This window comes from Acinonyx jubatus, chromosome X (genome assembly GCF_027475565.1).
Source record: "Acinonyx jubatus isolate Ajub_Pintada_27869175 chromosome X, VMU_Ajub_asm_v1.0, whole genome shotgun sequence".
In the NCBI taxonomy this organism is placed as follows: Eukaryota; Metazoa; Chordata; class Mammalia; order Carnivora; family Felidae; genus Acinonyx; species Acinonyx jubatus.
The window spans coordinates 45,274,831-45,294,600 of NC_069389.1; the positions used below are offsets into that span (position 1 = coordinate 45,274,831).

The 19,770-nt window shown below is 40.1% G+C and overlaps 1 protein-coding gene across 1 annotated transcript in view; it reads right to left on the reverse strand.

The window, feature by feature from the left end:
- The window catches only part of HUWE1 (HECT, UBA and WWE domain containing E3 ubiquitin protein ligase 1), a 164,489-nt gene extending 146,577 nt beyond the window's left edge, over positions 1-17,912 (reverse strand). The window contains exons 1-2 of the mRNA XM_027053498.2: positions 15,783-17,912; positions 12,283-12,422 (exon numbers count right to left, since the gene is read on the reverse strand). The gene's annotated coding sequence lies outside the window, so the exon portion shown is untranslated. The remainder of the gene's footprint in view (positions 1-12,282; positions 12,423-15,782) is intronic.
- Between the last annotated feature and the right edge of the window lie 1,858 nt (positions 17,913-19,770).

Below are 19,770 nucleotides of genomic sequence, written 5' to 3' on the forward strand. Positions count from 1 at the left end.
AGAAAAAAAATTATATCCCAGCATATAGACAAAACTGGCTGAGTAAATTTAATGGCACGACACACAGACTGGCATACACTCATTTCCAATGTCCTTTAATTAAGCCAAATAATGTGAACAATCTGCTGCTTTAAAACATTTATGTCTATAACACGAAAGATGTTTGCTGAAAATGAATGAATAATATGCAAAGGTACTCTAATTCCCTGCCACCAACTAACTTTGTGACCTTAGGATAATCTGGGCCTCAAACATATAAAATGAAAATAAAGTAATTACAATCTCTTAAAGCACTATTTCGAGTTCAAGACAAATGTTAAATATTAAACATGAACAATTTGAATTATTCTCAAAAACTAAAGACCAAAAAGTAACCAAGCCAGTTTTCTATTTGGCACAAGTTCCAACTTTTATGTTTTCACAAACTACACTTTCCCAAATAATTCAGTTTTAAGCTGAACATATATTCAAAAACCAAATAGTCTTTCCCAAGATAAAATAGGAACTACCCGTTAACCATTTGGACAAAAATAAAAGCACACACCTACTTCACATTATTACTTAAACACAAAAAGCTAAACTGTAAATGTATTAGAAGATAATGCATGTAAATATTCTTTTAATCTTGGCAAAAAATTTATTTCTAATATACAAAGAACTCCCAAAACACAGTAAGATAATCTGACTGAAAGTAAAAGGGCACAAACTCGGGGCACCTGGGTGGCTCAGTTGGTTAAGCATCTGACTCTTAATTTTGGCTCAGGTCATGATCTCATGGTTCATGGGATGGAGCCCTGCATTAGGCTCTTTGCTGACAGAGTGGAGCCTGCTTGGGATTCTCTCTCCCCTTCTCTGCCCCCCCCCCACTTGTACTCTTGCTCTCTCTCAAAATACATAAAACATTAAAATAAGATAAAAAGGGCAAAAACTTGCAATTTACAGAGGATGTAACATTTGCTCATCCTAATCCTTACAAAAATTCTAACCAAAGCAAGAAGGTGCTATTTCTCACTTATCAGACTGGTTAAAATTAAAAAGATCAACAGTATCTTGTTTTGGCAGATATATGTGGAGAAAAGGGCACTGAAAGACACTGCTGCTCAGAATGGTAATTCAGTATAGCCTTTCTGGAGGTCATTTTGGCAGTACTGATCAAAAATTTAAATGGTACCACTCTGACCCAGAATGAATTCTACTTCTAAGGCTCAACAGTAGGGAGTGATTAAATTATACTAGATCCATGCTTTGAAATTCAACGCAACCATTAAAAAGAATGGAGTTGAGTTGTATGTTTTGACATAAAAATACACATAGCACATAAATAGATAAGCACAGTATGTAAATGCTAAAAGGTATAAAAGAATATACACCAATTGTCAGAAGATTTTTGAAATGTGGTATGAATAAAACAAGACTATCATTTGGGGAAGGACAGGGACACTAATTTTTAAATAAAATATTTTGTTTGAATCTTTTAACAGTAAACACGTTACTTTTATAATTTAAAACGTTTGAAAAGGGAAAAAAGATGAGCTTAGAAAACATTAATTTGAAAGTTTTACAAATAGGAAATCCAGTCCTATCTACAGGCTTATGGCATCCATAAATACGCATGGTAACACACATAGCCAAATTGAATTGTCCCATGAAAGAGCTCGAAATTGATCCCCGTGTTGAAAAGTAGCCACCACAGTCAAAAGGACAAAGAAAACTGAGCTTTCTTTGCTTTTTCTCATTTACCTTTCTACTTCCCTAAAATTTCCCGATTATGAGGGGTAACTTTCTTATAGGAAGGGGCCACTTATTCTGCACTTCTATGGATGATATCTGCTGGCATATTTAGAAACTGATTCAGTTCAGTTTCAAGAAAAGATAGAGCACAGTGAAAATAGGTTCACCTGGGTTTGACACCCAACTCCACCACTAATCAGCAGCAACATTTGGTATCTTGGACAAATCACTTCCCCTAACCTGAGCCTAAAAAATAAGGAGTCTGATGAGGCGCCAGTCAGTTAAGCATCCTACTCTTGGTTTTGGCTCAGATCATGATCTCACGGTTTCATGAGTTCAAGCCCTGCATCAGGCTGTGTGCTGACAATGCAGAAAGAGCCTGCTTGGGATTCTGTTTCCCTCTCTCTCTGCCCCTCCCCCACTTGTGCGCGCGCGCTCTCTCTCTCTCTCTCTCTCTCTAATATTAAATAAACTTTAAAAAAATGAGTTTGATATGGATAATATCAAATACAGGTTCTTTCTCAGCTCTTCTGTTAGACCTGGAGAAGACTACCATTTTTAATTTTTTTTTAATGTTTTATTTATTTTTGAGACAGAGCATAAGCAGGGGAGGGGCAGAGAGAGAGAGGGAGACACAGAATCCGAGGCAGGCTCCAAGCTCTGAGCTGTCAGCACAGAGCCTGACGCGGGGCTCAAACTCACAAACTGTGAGATCATGACCCGAGCCGAAGTTGGACACTTAACCGACTGAACCACCCAGGCACCCCAGAAGACTACCATTTTAACGTCACTGGTGGGGCACCTGGGTGGCTCAGTTGGTTAAGCGTCCCGACTTTGGCTCAGGTCATGATCTCACGGTTGTGAGACAGAGCCCTACATCAGCCTCCACACTGAGCACAGTCTGCTTGAGATTCTCTCTCTCTGCCCCTCATGCCCGCTCCCACTCTAAAATTAAAAAATAAAAATATAAAAAACCAAAATGCTCCATGTGAAAGGTTGTCAAGTGATACCTGCATCTCTCCAGACTATACTGCCTCTTAAGGATGGCCTTGCAAAGACAGTTAGGAAACTTGAGGAGCCTGGAAATGGATACCCAGATTAGGTCAAAGGACTGCAAGGTACTCTAGGCTGGAGGAGTCAAGCTAGCCCCCACAAAACATGGCAGTAGGTATAGATGTAAGGAAAGAGCCACCTATAGCAAGGATACTGAATCTATCCGGATTTATGCTCTTCTCTAATACTAATGTATCAGGGCTTACCCTGAGGTGCTGTCATACTCTAAGTCAACATGGATTATATGCTAGACATACCACAGTGAATAATGCAGGATAATATTTCTGAAGGGCAATTTGAGAAGTATCAAAAGTCTTACAGTTTTGCATTCCAGTTCTAGAAATTTCTTAAGGAAATAAACATGTTACAAAGACTTCTCATTTGGATGCTCTTGAGTTTCTTTCCTTTACTCAGCACTTATTTACCAAACGGACTACTGTGTGCTAGGAAGCATTGTTAAAGATCATGGAAGACTAGGACTTAAAAAGGTTTGAACATAGGGAGTTGGTTAATAAACTATAAATCATGTACACAATATAATCCAGCCATTAAAAATGTTATAGAAGTATATATTATGACAGAACAGAGATCAATATATTAAGTGGGAACAACAAATTTCAAAACACCGTTTCTATATTGGTTTGGGGAACAGCTAAAAAAAAAAAAGACAATTTGGGGACAACCAAGGAAATGTAAATATGGACAGGATACTAGATAATATTAACAAAAAGAACGAATTTCCTAAGTGTGATAAATGGCATTGCAGGTCCTGATTAAGACATGCCTGCCAAAGGATTTAAGGATGAAATGTCACTCTAACTTCATATGCTTCAGAAAAATTAAATGCCCATGTGTACATATAAATCAAATATGGCAAATTTTAACAACTGTTGGTGATATAGATGCTCACTGTGCTAGTCTTTCAACATTTTTATGTTTGAAAATTTTCACAATAAAAAGTTGGAGGGAAGGTTATGAATTACATTTTTGCAAAGAATAAATTTTTGAAAAAAAGTGTGCTTATGCTACTCAAACATAAAGAAAAGCATTGGAAGAATATATTACGTACCAACATACTAATAGTATTCATCTGAATGGCAAGAAATTTCTGTGCTTATCTGTATTATTTCAATAGTAAACCATGTATACTTCTATAATCATGGGGAACATTACTTAAAGTCAGGAAAGCATTTTCAAACAAGAATTACAATAAAATGAACAAATGACTCAGTAACATCCCATTCCCAAAGTACTCTTATTAAAGGGTTTTATAAACTTTTAACAAGTATGCAAACAATATTACATAAGTAATAGTGTGAACATCACATAGTTTTTAAATTTCTACTTACATGAGTAATTTATACCATTCTCACAATATAATAATTCAAGCAATTCGTGGTAAAGATAGCAGTAGGGAGGGGAATGCTGGGAGAAAGTTCTTAAATATTTCCCCTTATATCAAACCTCCCCATTAAAAGATCTAAGGTAAAAATAAATGTTAAAGATGATCATCAGCTCAGGAGAGGGGGGTAGGGAAAGGGTTTTTGTTATATTATTCTCTGTATTCTTCAGTATATTTTGAATTTCTCAGAAAAAGAAATGCAATAATTACAGAATAATTACAGAAAAAGCTAAAGTTTGCCTTGGCTACTCCTTCCAAATAATCAGTTTACTCTAGTTTTTAAAATATATATAAATAGCGCCATATAGTACATGCTATCTTGCAACTTGCCAAAATTATCTCCGTATAAATAGCTGTATTAATTGATACCACTTGTGGCAGTATTCTAAGACCATACTCTCACCTGTATTTTTGCCATGACCTGGTAGTATCTAACTATTTTTTGCCAATCTAATGGTTAAAAAGTATCTCATTTTAGTTTGCAATTCTGGTATTTGAGTATCTTTTCTTGTTACCAGACAGTTTTAGTTCCTATTCTGGGTAAAGTCAGTCCCTAATTTTCTGCTCCTCTTACTTTTAAACCGTTACTCTTATTAAGATGGGAACACACCAAACAAAATGTTAACGATGACTGAATATTTTTGTGGGAGTAGGAATCTTTTCCCAAAATAACACATTTCCTAGTTTTTCCTAAATTAATTCAGTAACAGAAAGTAGAAAATGATATAAGTGAATGAAAAAGATCCTTTTAGATGCAAGTACAGTAAAACCTTGGATTTCGAGTAACTTTTTCTGTGAGTGTTCCACAAGACGAGCACACCTTTCCAATAAATTTTGACTTAATAACAAGCAATGTCTTGCAATGTAAGTGACACCAAATGTCACATGATCCCAACTGAGTCAATGGTTCTTGAAATTCGCTTTGATATATGAGTGCTTTGGATTACAAGCATGTTTCCGGAACGAATTATGCTCGCAAACCAACGTTTTACTTAGTACTTTCAGGATACCTATTATAGGAGCACACAACACCACCCTAGAGGAGCTCATAAAATCCAGCTTAAGGAAATAAACACAACTAAAGCACAAGTCTTGTGAAGAAATCAAATAATGGTTGTGGATACTGATTCATTTGGGATACATTTAACTAACTTCATTTTTGTACAGCATTTCTTTGAGTTCATGATGTACTTTTCACAAATCTTGTTTAACTCGAATAAATTTTTTAGTGACATTTTCTGATGCCCTCCCATAAACTGCTATAGCACATTTTGTTCACTCCTCCTCATTGTAATGATCATTTTGACTGTGATTTACAAGTCTCTCTCCCCTGGTACACCATGCTGCCCTCCCTCCTCCAGTTGCTTGCCTCTATATCCCCAGTATCTAGCATTATTGGGTATGTCCTCAAATATTTGCTGAGTGACTGAGATATCATCACCCTCATTTAAAGGATGAGGAAACTGTTTCAGTGATGAAGTAATTTGCCCCAAGTAACATAGCTATTAAGTATTTATTTTACATAAATTGCTATGGCCTTACGTTTGTAGTATACTGTACAATTTAAACATTTGAAATTAATACATCATCTCACTTTAATGCTCATAGCAACTTATGAAGCAGGCTTTTTGATTACCATTTCATAATTGAGAATGAAACCTGAGGCACACTCCAATTCTAGTTTATATGAAGCACAGTGGTCTCTTTACATACTTTATAGATCACTAATTGGGTATAGGAGCCAATACCCAATACCTCTAAAAATAGATACCTTTATGCAGCAAACATCTTGCGGAATGATGGGGGAGGGGAGGGAAGAGGAGGGAGAGCGCAGAAGACAGTCAAAGCAATAGGATGGAGACTGGAAACCAGTTAAAGGTCCACCTGAAGACTATAAACTGGTATCACAGTGTTAATCACATGTGCCATTTTGAAACCCAAAGGTTTTTCTTGGTATTACCCAGTATTCATAGAAGACAACTGCAGGCTTTCTCACATATCAGCAGTCTCAAAGGCTGGGGATAAAGAGTTAAGGAGAGCTTTAAAATATAATAGGTTATATCATGCATGGACAAAGCAGGGAAAAAATGTTAACATAAAGGAAAAGGCTAAGGACCTTTAAACATCATCCCAGTCCTTAAATGAACTGAGTTTCTTCAGTGAAGAGAACTACCATTCATTTTATGTCCCTAGATCCTTGTACTTAAAAACACTCAGTAAATGCTTACTGAACTAAAAAGAGGTTAAGACATGAAGAAAAAACATACATTAATTTAAAAAACAATGGCTTCCAATTTACTGAACACTTACTATATGCCATGTGCTGTACTTCAGAGAATATATAAAATGTTAAAAGGGATAATATTTACCTCTTTTCTTTTTTTTTTTTTTAACGTTTATTTATTTTTGAGACAGAGAGAGACAGAGCATGAACGGGGGAGGGGCAGAGAGAGAGGGAGACACAGAATCGGAAACAGGCTCCAGGCTCTGAGCCATCAGCCCAGAGCCCGACGTGGGGCTCGAACTCACGGACCGCGAGATCGTGACCTGAGCTGAAGTCAGACGCTTAACCGACTGCGCCACCCAGGCGCCCCTATTTACCTCTTTTCTAATCTGTGTATGGTGCTACTGAAGTATGTTAACAGTGGTGATACTGATGACCATTACGAAGACTCATTATGGGTTACTAAGGTTACAGCAGAATCATGAACAGAACAAAGTTGAGCCACAGGGGGCTGTGTAGATATAGGGAGATAAAGACAACCAATGTATTATTACACATCACCACAGAACTGGATAAGACTGGATAAGAACTGGATAAGAACTGGATAAGAGGATATGAATGTGATTCCTAATGCGTGGCAAAGTGAAAAAACTACTCTGGTTAACACCCAGTTATCACTGGCCAGAGTCAGCCCAAAAATGACCAAAGAACAACCCTTTCCTCCCCACCACTGATGATCCCAACACAGACCTGAAGGGTCCAGACAGGTTTTGCTAACTGGCCATCACTTCACCACCGTGACTGCCCATCTCTGAGCTGTTGGAGGGGTTAAGTGAAATAGTATGTTAAAGAAATAACCATCTACTGACCACATAGAGTGTACTAACAACTTACATTTTCCCATTTAAGCCCAATAACCCCACAAATAATGTATTTCCCCCAGATGAGGCAACAGATACGTTAATGTGTCCAACATGACAAAACTAATACGTGGCCAGAAAAAAAATTTTTTTAATTCATCATTAATCCTATCCTTCTCCTACAAACTGTATCACTGAGTAACCTTATAATTATTCCACTTAATATATGAAAACAAAATGACAGAGTTAGAACATCAGCATTTTGACATTCCCAATGACTAATGTTCAGAAATCGCTGTTAATATAAAAAAAAAAAACACAAGACATCATTACAACTTAATGAATGCTGTGAACACACCACCAATATTCTTGCCAAAGGGAATGAACCTAAATTTATAAAATCCTCTGAATCCACTGTCAATTTGCATGAAATACAGAGGACAGAGGAATATGTAAGAACTGCACTGAGTAGGCAATAAGCAAAATCCAGTCTGTGGGAAACTCCACAGGTCAAATGGCCTGAGTTCTTCAACAGATATAGCATAAGGAGAAGAAAGAAAGGGAAGTTACAAGTATTTAAAATACATCAAGTTTTAAATAAATGGACAAAGCAAATCAACTGTCCAGGGATATACACTTGGATAATAAAGACAGAACAGAATGCAAGTGATTACTATAAACTCAGAACAGTAGATACTTTCTCCAGAGAGATACTTTCTGGATTCTGTGGTTGGGATGGGCAGGTGGATGGACTTAACAGGGTAACAGGCAAGGTTCTATTTCTTGAGTTATGGTTACAAAAGTGTTTGCCCTAAAATAATTTATTACACTATAAATTTGTTTTGGGGTGGTTTTTCCTATTTGTATATTAGTTACAATAAAAGAAAAACACTTTAATCACATTAATGCTGCTTACATATGATATGATTCTATTTCTATGATATGCCTAGACTAGGCAAATTATAGAAACATAAAATAATGAGTGGTGGTACTGGGTTTCCTCTAGGGATTAAAATGTTTTAAAATTGGTGTGTAGTGGTTCTACAATCATGAAAACACTGAAGACCACCATACGCTTTAAATGGGCAAGTTGTATGGTATGGGAATTATGTCTCAACAAAACTGTTTTAAAAAAAAGTCTAAGACACCCCAGTTAAGCCAAGACACACTTTTAAAATAAAGACTGGCATAGAGCCCAAAAATTTCCATTTCTGACAAGCTCCCAGATGCTGCTGCTGTTGCACACATTTTGAATGACCACATTTTGAGAACCACTGCAACAGAGGATTTTAAAAACGCTTCCAGCTCAAAGCAGTACTAAACAGCACTGGAAAGTAAAGTGTTTTACTCAGGGACTGAGAAATCAGTCCAGAAAAAAGTTAACACTATGCCAAGCATTGTTCTATTCCCTTGATTCCATGACCATAAACATCAGCAACTCCTGGGAACTTGCTGGAAATGCAAAGTCTCAGGCCCCTCCCAGACCTACAGGATCAGAACCTCTGGAGTTGGAGCCCAGCCATCTACTTCAGCAAGCCCTCTAGGTGAATCTGATGTTCCCTGAAGTTTCAAAACTACTATTCTAAGCATTTTAAATGCATTAACTCAGCTAAACTTTTCCAAAACCTTATGAAATAGGTAACATTATCAGCATTTTACAGATTAAGAACTGTGGCACAGAGGTTAAATAATTTGCACAAGGGGCGCCTGGGTGGCTCAGTCGGTTGGGCATCCGACTTCGGCTCAGGTCAGGATCTCGCGGTCCGTGAGTTTGAGCCCCACGTCGGGCTCTGTGCTGACAGCTCAGAGCCTGGAGCCTGTTTCAGATTCTGTGTCTCCCTCTCTCTCTGACCTTCCCCTATTCATGCTCTGTCTCTCTCTCTGTCTCAAAAATGAATAAACCTTAAAAAAAAATTAAAAAAAAATAATTTGCACAAGATGACAACTAGTAAAAAATGGAGCCAGAACTTGAACCCAGGGAGTCTGGCTCCAAAGTCCATGTTTTTAATCACTATGCTGAAAGATCTTTCCACCTATAAGAACTCAATTGGCAGAATGCAATAATAAAGAATTAGCAGATAAAAAAAATGCAAAGACCAGGAGAAATACACTTCACTATAAAGACAGGTGAATAAGAAAATCATCAGGCAAATAATGTTATCATTAAAAAAGCAATCTTGCAAAAGCATTCCAGAACATAAGCAGCCACCAAATGTTAAAATATCCCAGTATTTCCAAAGCAATTATCTCTGATATCTAATTATAAGGACTTAAAATCTGGGTTATGCTAAAGATGGTACATAAATTCATGGCAGTATGTTCACATTTACCAATCTTTAAAATCTAAATGATTATACTAAAAGATCATTCCAGAGTAATTTGAACTTCCCTACTCCTTGTCCCTTTTAGTCACTATACAATCAGAATCTAGGGTTTGAAAAAGAACTTTCACACTTCTCGAGTCCAATGTGCAACCCAGACTGAATCCATGTATAATACCAATTTCCATTCAATATTCATAAGAAGCTAAAAGAAATTCCAACTTTTGTAAAATCACATTCTGGGATCAATCCATGTCACCACTGTAATTTTTAAAGCCAAACAATTAAAAACTTTTTAAGGGAACTAAAATGTGAAAATGCTCAGTATTAACAGTCCAAATGAAACCCAGAGCTGTTCTACTCATAGAGAGCCACTCTTTCACTACTTGAAAACATTTCTATAACCAGAAGACCAAGCTGATCAACAAGTACATCAAGTTTTAGGAACTCAACCCCTATGACACATCAAATGAGAAGGCTTCCAAAGAATCTTCAGAGCTGAATTATCCCTGACATTAACATATAAACATCTGGTAACCAGTCATTGAGGAAACAAGTTGGAGAACAATACAGCAAACACCCAGAGCCCAAGTACTTTGACTATCAACCTTATAGATGGTGAGATCATTGTAAAGCAGCTTAATATGGTTACAGCTACACATGAGATTTTAACAACTTAATCTAACTGCAGGAAAGGTAACATGGAACATGAAGGGCAAATATTTTCAAAGCAACCAAGTTTGGCATTTCAATACTCTGAACCCATGGTTGAAAACACGCAACAAAAGAGAAAAAACCAACAGCTCTTCCATTAAAGACTTGTAGCTGTTAAGAACTCTGGAAACAATTCAAACATTGCAATGCCTACTGTGTAAAGTTCTGTTCCAAAAATCTAGTTATCCCAGTTTCAAAACTCTGGATTAGAAGGTTTAAGTGACCTTGTTCAAACTTCCTAGTAACTACAGAAAACTCAAGACAGGAGTAAATACCTAACCACTACATCCAACATGCGATGGACTTCGCTGTAATTCCCAAGAAATTACCTCTTTACGTGGTCACTTTTCAACTAGTGATCTGATTTCTCCATTAATGAACGAAGAACTGAAAAGCCTGAACTCCTGATCCGTAGCACTGGTGATTCAAAATCATATTTCATCTAAGTACCTCAAAAACTTTCATTCATGACCTCTATCCTCTCTGCCTCTACAACTTGGAATAACTCTCATTTCAAAAGTAGGCACAAGTGGCCTTGTTCTGCCCACATTTGTGCTTAAGTCAAAGGCTGGCTGGAGCCTTTATGTGCCAACTTCCATTCCCAGGTTTGACCATGGAAGGGACATACAGTAGATCCCAAGATAACCAATTCTGCACAAAGAGAGAAATGAACAGTTTAAACGACTTTATGCTGTAGAACATTATTTCCAAAAGAAATAAAATGAAAAATAACAACAGAAAAACCATGGTTGTATATTAATAGCTGAAAATCAAGAGGAAAGTGAAAGTTCTCAAAAATTGTTTAGTATTGCCATTTCAAAAACTTTATTCTAGCCAGAAGAACTCACCACTAAGTCTTAATAGCTTAGAAGTTATGAGTCAGAGCAGCTGAGATACCAACATCAAAAGAATAAAAAGCAACATTTTAAGATAGTATAAAAATAACTAAGCCACCTAGGAAATTGAAACCATGAAAAATCCCAAAGGCACAGTCAGGTCATTATCTAGAAAACATTAGCTTCTTCCATAAGGAGGCCTACTTTTCATGTGGAGCAGCAAGCAGGGCCAAGACATGGAACTGAGATCAGGTATCAATTAAATCAGACTCTACCACAGTAAGGGGAATCCATGACTAGTTATTTCAGGATAGTGCCTAGGCCAGCACTATCAACTCCAACTGGGATACAGGAGATTACTGCCATTGTCCCATTATAATGGGGGTCCTCCAAGGTCTTTAACTTAGTAAGAATGAGCTAGATACCACTGCTGGGATGTAATCACCAAATGTGAGGGAAACTGCAGAACAATTTCTTCAACACATAAATCAGAAAAAGAGAGAGGGAACCTGCAGATTAAAACAGATTTAAGAAATAAACATCAATCCACCTTTGTGACAAATGGACTTTCTTTGGACCCTAATACAAACTAAAATTTGAACATTAGTTTCATATTTGATATCTTCAAAAATCATTGTTAATGTTTTAAGTTGTGATAATGGTTTTGAGATTATGTTTAAAGAGCCCTTTTCTTTTAGAGATACAAATATTTTACAAATAAAAATATGACAGCAGGGATTTATTTCAAAATAATGGGTGGGGATAGTAGGTAGAAGTACAGATGAAGAAGAACCGCTACAAGTTGGCAACTGTTAAGCTGGTTATGGGTACACAGGGGGATTATTACACTATCCAGTTTCTGTATGTTTGATATTTTTCATAACTCTTTGAGAAATAACTAATTAGACATAGTATCTTGTAATTTTATTTTCTGAATGGTGCTTAGGGTGATTTAAAAATCATGTGCACACAGAATTCATTTAAACAATAACATGATATGCAACCAATGCCACATCAGATCCAAATAATGAAAAAAACCAAAGTAGCTCAATTACAGAATGGAAATACATACACTCCCCACCACCACCTCCATTCCAGGAAGTAAAATACAAATACTACCCAAAGATCTACAAAAACTAACCTAAAATCACAGCCAATCATACTCATCCTGGTGGGAAATCCCAACACTTCTACAGCCTCCTGAACCTTCCTGACCAAGTTGGTCTTGGTCTGCTGGTTCCTCTGGAGTGCTAACCCACTCAGATCAGACTACTGGAGGACCTACAAAAAAAAAAAGGTGGGGAGAGAGAGATACACATTTATTAGGGTGTGGGGGAGTTAACCATTATATAAATGTTCAAACATACTCAATTATTATTTAAGTAATAGCCCTCACATATCAATTTGCATTTTTAAGGACCTGCTTTAGACAGTAATAAGAATTCAAAACCAAAAGCCAAGCCAATTCTTCCATTCTGACATTCAGACAACACCCCCTGAAAATTCAACTCAGTCCTCAACCCAAACGAAATTATAGGGGACAGTAATTACTTTATAGAAAACTTTATATACTCACTGTAAACTGATACTAAGGCAATGTTAAATTTATTATTTTTTTTGTGAAAAGAACCACACACTACTTTACAACTTCACACATCTTTTTGGGCATACTGGGAGACAACTGATAAACACCTGGGAAACTCAGGTTGAACTGTGCCACTGAACCTTACACAAAGCTTTTAACTGGTATTGCCACTCTTTCCTCACTTCTCTGAGATCTACCTAGAATAAATTAAACCTTTTAGGTCACACCTAGATTATCATTCCCAGATTTATTCTAGTTCTGAACAAGAATCAAATTGAGGTTTAGTTAATTTCTGATTCATTACTTGACCCACTGTAAAAAAACACCAAGGCAATATCACAAAACAGAAAGTGATCTCCTGTCCTCCAATGAATAGAGGGAAAACTCTTATTACCTCCAAAGCACTTTAAACTGAACAAAGCAAACCCGAAAGCTCAAAACTAGTGCCCACGTAGTTAATTACCAGATGGTTACCTATGGTATCTTTACTCCTAGGTAAACTTTTCACCTCATTATATTCCTATTTCAAACCTCATCACCCGGCCAAGGTAATAGATAAAAGTGTTGAGTTTAATATTGGTCTAATCAAAATATTAACAGTAGGAAAAACTACCTTCAAATTGAATACATTCACTTCTATTTAATAAGAATGCTGGAAAATATAACATGGTAAAATACAACAAGGAGTAGTATATTAAAAAAAACTAGCAGTAACTCACTATGGGAAAGTATCTTGGTATTCCAAACAACTTTCCTAAATTCTCTCAGATAGGAATTGCCTTGTGCAGGTAAAGCCAAATAGCAGATCCCCACACTAATCTGAGGAACCAAAGAAAGGAGGTGGGAGAAAAGCAGTATGAACACTTGAAAACTAACTGGCAGAAGTTCCCTTGCTTACTGTGTAAAGCATGGTAACAAATTTCATCTTTGGGCGAACAACAGGACAGACTCTCTTTGAAGCAGTGGAAGGGAGTAGGCAAGGGATGAGGCATCCCTTCTAAAAGGCAAACACCTGGATGTGGTTCTTGACAGGAATCTCATGGCCAGTGGTCATTTCAAGATAGTGATTTTGCACTAAAATTCCTAGACTAGTAGGTTAACACAGGTGGGAATTCCAATCAAACATCATGAACCAAAGGAGATAAAATAGTGTGATCCAAAAGGAGGAAAAAACTACAAAAACGATAGGACAAGCCTAGAAATATACTAAAAACTTAGAGGAATAAAAATCTCTTCTTTCTCAGGTCATAAAACTACCCTATGACACAGATACATCTTACAATCTATTCTTACACCAATAAAAACTAACTACAATTTATTGTGTGTCTACCATAAGCCAGACACTTTACAAACTAATTCTAGCACCTATAAAGCGCTACTATCCCTATTACACAGATGAAAAAACTGAGAATCTGAAGTCATATGCCCAAGGTCACAAACTCCCATGTGAATCCAAAGCATACAGTTATTTCCACCATACCAGTGCCTCCCTTGAGTGGAGAATGTTGGTGTCTCCTCAATCTATGCAAGGCTAAGGGAGCCTAAGAGAAAACAATGGTGAATATGTAATCTATAAAGAAAACAAATGATAGGGAATTGTCTACAGTAATGGTGGAATGGGGGAAAGGCAGAGAAAAAAGTAGAACAGGGCAATGATTGAGGGTCAGAGGATAATCAAAGCTATTTTATTTTCTAGCACATGGAGGAGGGGAAAATGTAGTGCAGCCTGACAGGAGGGTATCTTCTCTCTAAGGGATGGAAGTCCTGAAAAAAGAACACGGGGAGGGGTATAAAAGAATTGAGAAGCATGTTAGGAGGTGATCAGAAGCAAAGATAGAGGTGCACAGACCAAGAGGACTCAGGAACTCAGAGGAAGGCAGGGAAAAGGGGCAGTTCCCAAGCTTGCAAAGAAAGACTGCAGGGGATAGAGAAGGACAAAAAGTTGGTTTCTTGGAGGATTATCCTCCACAGCTTTTCCTTTAGGGTTCTGGCGGGGGGCCGGGGGTGTCGGGGAGCGTAATGAGGAAGGAAAGGCTAACAGCCCCAAGAACAGATGATCTGCAATCATCCAACCACCAATCCATTCATTGTTCCATCTAAGAGTTAAAAGTGGTCGAGCAGCCTGCAAAGTTGCAGAAATCAGTGTCGTGTACTCGAATCAGGGTCATACAAATCTGAAGACCTGAGGAAACGGAAGGCTACTGTACAGTTCCATCCACAAAGATGGAGTAAATGCAAGAAAGGGGAAAGGCTCTACTCAACGCTTGCGTCAAGAGGACCAATGGAAGAGGGAGAAAGGACAGGTTAGAGAACTTGGCTAAGCTTTTCCTTAATAGGGCTGGGGTGGGGGTGACAGGGAAAAGCTCCTCTTAAATACAATCCTCAAATATCCATGTGGATGAGGACAGAATTAGGGGAAAAGGAGGAGGAGTACGTCAGAGACACCAAAACTAGACCCCTAAATCTTAGTTCAAACACCAAGGCAGTTGGGGAAGTAGAACCCACCTCAACTCAAGAAAAACCAGGGGATTCATCTGGGCCGCTGAAGGGGCGGAGAACAGAGGCAGGCCCGAAAAAAGGTAGTGGAAAGGGAACCAGCCGTCGTAGGTTGGTCCCCTTCCCCCCACCGCCCAATCTAACCCCCAACCCCAGTCCCTAACTAACTCCAGGTCTCCCGCCCCCCACCCTTCCCAACCCGCCCACTGCAGTGGCGACAACCGATTGGTGGGGCAAAGGCGGGCCCACACGCGACTGAGGCCCGGGAAATGGTGTCGCCTCAACCGAACAGAGACGGCATGGTTTTCGCCTCAGGTTTGGCTTACCGGCACCTCACTGTTTCCCCAACCTTCACCTCCTTAACGTCGGGTGCCTGAGAAGCGTCATAAACGCGGACAGCCAACACTTCAGTCTCGGGTCCTGGCCGGACAGACATCATCTCCCGCCGCCATCTTAACAGCAAGCGGACCGACCCTAGTCACTGCCCCCCTCCCCCAAGCTACCTCCGCCACCGCCAACGGATCCCACGAGGACGTAACGCCGCTCGCGCGAGAACTCACCGGGTAAGAACAGCACGAGCCGAAGACGCTACCGCCGCCTCCGCGGCTGCTGCAGTCCGTACGCTAACCGCGGCCGCCTCCGCACGATCCCGCGAGAACCTCCTACCGGACGGGAAAAGCCTAAGCCCAGCCCTTCCCAGACCCCTCCTCCCACCAAAGCCGAAGTCTTTACGGTTCCGCTCTCACCCTACGCGAAGCGAAGAGCAAATGACGCACAACCTCACTAAGCACCGAGGGGCGGAGCCAATCTGCCGCTGCCGCCGGCTCCCGCATGCGCCGAGAGAACTATCGCGATATTACGTTTTAGTTTCTGCGAGACCTTCGAATTCACTGCAGGATGCCGCCCGCGCCTCGCCTTTAGGAAACACGAGATCTCGCGAGACCTAATGCACGCTCCTAAAAAGGAGAGAGGCGGAGCTTCATGAAAATGACTGGGAGTTTTTCGGGGGGAAGGGAGGAACCTCCCGTCCTGCAGGGATCTCGCCTACCACGAGGTTTCCGACCCACTGCGGAGCTGGCTGCCAAACCTCGCGATGACACAGCTCAGCGCCAAATCTCGGCCATGTCCTGAAAACTGCCTCCGCCCCCGATCTAAGGTGTCTAGAGCCTAGTGCTTAAGGAAAATTTAAAAAGTCAACCTGTTTATTCTCACGCTCCCGGACAGAGCTGTACCAATTAACCAAACTGCGTCCTGGAAGAGGAGCAATGGGTCCCCTATTGTTACCTGCCTCCAGTAGTCACATATTATCCTGGACTAACATGAAAGACGTTCAGTCTCACAATAAGCTCACAAATGCAAATGAAAACAATGACATAACATTTTTTGCCCATCAGATCGGGGGAAAAATTTTTAAGACCTAATAACCACACTCCTTCCATCGCCGCACTGCAGGCTAACCTGAATCCATCCTAATGTAACGAAAGGCTCATATCGTTAGTTCTAGCTCTAAAGCCACTAATTTTTAACTCCTGACGCTTTACCTTGGCATAACCAAAAGATCCAATAAAGTGGTTTTCTCCAAACAAAGGAGTCTGCCCTCAAAGGAAAATTCAAGCGGGGGATGGGGGGTGCGTGCTTGCAGTTTTTAATATGGCAGTTTTTCCACGTCTAGCCAACAATGTTTCTCCAATAAATCTTGGATCCAATCTGGCTCGATTTGTGGGCTTTTCTATTCTAATGCATTGTTCTGTCCATTCTAATTTAAATACTGTTCCTTTAGAGTACATTTTAATAGCTGGTAGTACAAATACCCCCATCTTTACTTATCTTTTAAAATATTTTCTCGGTTTTTCTTAGCCATCTTTTTTTCTGGATGAACTTTAGAATCATATTAAGTTCCAAAAACTTGGCATATTTATTGAAATTCCATCAATTGTATAACTCAACATAGGAAAAATTACCATCACTACAAAATTGAGCCTTCCTACCGAGAAGCATGGTATCCCTTCTCCATGTATGCAAACGTTCTTTTATTATATACCTCAATAAAGTTTTGTAGTTTACTTCTAGGTATTTTTTTCGTTTTTCTTGCTATTGCGAATGGGGTTTTTAATATTAAATTTTCGAAATGCTTATTGCTTATATTTTATATTTCCCTACTTACTTTTATAATCGGGCAAATAAAAAATATGTTCAATTTCACTGGTAATCAGAGAAATGCAAATGAAAACAATGACATACAATTTTTTGCGCTTCAAATTGGCCCAAATTACAAAGATTGATAATAATTCATGTTGGCACAACTGTGGAAAAATGGGCAATATTGCACAACATTGAAAGAGTGTAAATCAGTATAGCCTTTTGGTAAGGCAATTTGGACAAATCTATCAAAATTCAAAATGCATATACACTGAGTAGCGATTACTCTTCTAAGAATTTCTCCTACGGAAATACTCATACATGTGCATGAAACGTATATATACAAACCCATTCATTATAGCATTGCTTGTAATAGCCCCCTTCCCCCCGCCAAAGGGAAACCAGCTAATGTACACCAATCGGGAAATGGTTAAATAAACTGTAGTACAATCATACAATGCAGCTGTTTATAAATGAGATAAATTTAGAGTCCTTGATATATGAAGATCTACAAGATATATTAAGTTTTTAAAAAGCAATTAGCCGAAACGAATGTTTTTGCGTGTGTGTGTGTAGTACCATTTAGATACCAAAACATACATATACAACGCCTAGTAGTTACCCGCGAAGCCTGCCTATCGGCCCCTCACCTTCCCCCTCCTCTGAGGCCGCCTTCCGAGAACCCGTGAGATAAACGCTGAAGGCCTGGCCTCTACTCCCTCTCTAGGGCCACTTGGCCACAGCTAATGCCGGTACCTCGCATCCCCACTGTCAGCCGCTCTCCCGCCGCGCTGCCTGCCGCTGCCCCGCTGCCCCAGAAGATGCGGCTAGCTTTGGGCTGGCGCTTGCCAAGGCCTGGGGGAGGGGAGAGAAGGCGGGGTTGAGGGAGGGCTGGGGCAGGCCGCCGGGCCCCTTCACCAGCCTCCCCTGCTGGCTCCCCAAGGCCGCCACCTCCGCGACTCTGCGCAGGGTCCCGTGGGAACAACCCTCCGCGAGGAGCCGAGGACGGCCTCGCGAGCAAAGGCCGCCCCCCCCCCCCCCGACCCGGGGAAAAGACGCTTACCTCGGTGGCAGTAGCTCCGCGGGGCCCGCGAGAGCGTGCCCGGTCCGCGGCCCTGCTTCGGCCCTGCTCCCTTCGCTCGCCCTCCGCGGAAAACCTACCCCTCTGGCTCTCCTCACACCCGATCTGAGGCTCCACCCCCCCGCTTGAGAAGCCCCGCCCCTGCCCCTCTAGAGGGCACTCCCTCCGCGGTGGAGTAGAGTCCCCTATAGCGGACTGCGCCTGAGCTATTTATTCCCTGTCCAGCATATCCAACAGTAGAGGGTAGTAGGGTCGCTAAGGAATTGGGATCTGATTCGAGGCACGATGTGAGCCGCTGAAGGGTGACGTGATTTGATTTGATTTGATTTACGTTTAAAAATTAACAATCTCTCCGGCCGCCTTGTGAAGAATGGGGGACAAGAGGGCAAGCGGGGACACGGTGTGGAGGGCTGGAGACGACGGGGACGCTGACCACAGTGAATCCCTCCCCCCCACCCCCCGCGGCAAACCCTTAGAACACGTACTTCAGGCACGTAGTAAGCTCTCAATAAACAGCCTCTTTATTGTTCTCCTTGGTACTATTTGGGGTGGTAGTGCGATTGGCAGAATTTATAGAGGATCTGCACCTGTGAATGCATAGGAATTAAAAAGGATCTGGTAGGAGATACCCCTATTAATCGCGCTTCATCTGGGTTGCAGAATGAGATTAGAAGGTGAAAAGAGGGGAATTTTGAATCGCAACTTTAAATACTTCGATAAGGTTTGAGTTTTTTTAAAGCATGTATTAACTTAGTATTTTAAAGCATAAAGACAAAACGCACTATCCAAAGTACTCTTGAGACATAGAGGAAATAAAAACTATAATTATACCTTCCAGTTCTAATTCTAGCCCTCCAGAACAGTGGTTCATGCCTCGAATTGAGAATCTGATGAATGGATCCACTGCCTGCCAAATAAATATTTATACATAAAATTTTGTGTATGATCTCTGCTTTATGGAGGCCCCTTTTCAGAGAGATTGATCCATTAAATATTTAATGGGTGAATGTTATTCCATTGTAATGTTAATTATTTAACCAGGATTCTACTTTTAGGTTTTTTTAATTAAAAGAAATACAGACATGAACTTTCTTCAACCTTTTTTTTTTTTTTTTTAATTTTTGGGACAGAGAGAGACAGAGCATGAACGGGGGAGGGGCAGAGAGAGAGGGAAACACAGAATCGGAAACAGGCTCCAGGCTCCGAGCCATCAGCCCAGAGCCTGATGCGGGGCTCGAACTCACGGACCGCGAGAAAGTGACCTGGCTGAAGTCGGACGCTTAACCGACTGCGCCACCCAGGCGCCCTCAGACATGAACTTTGATATA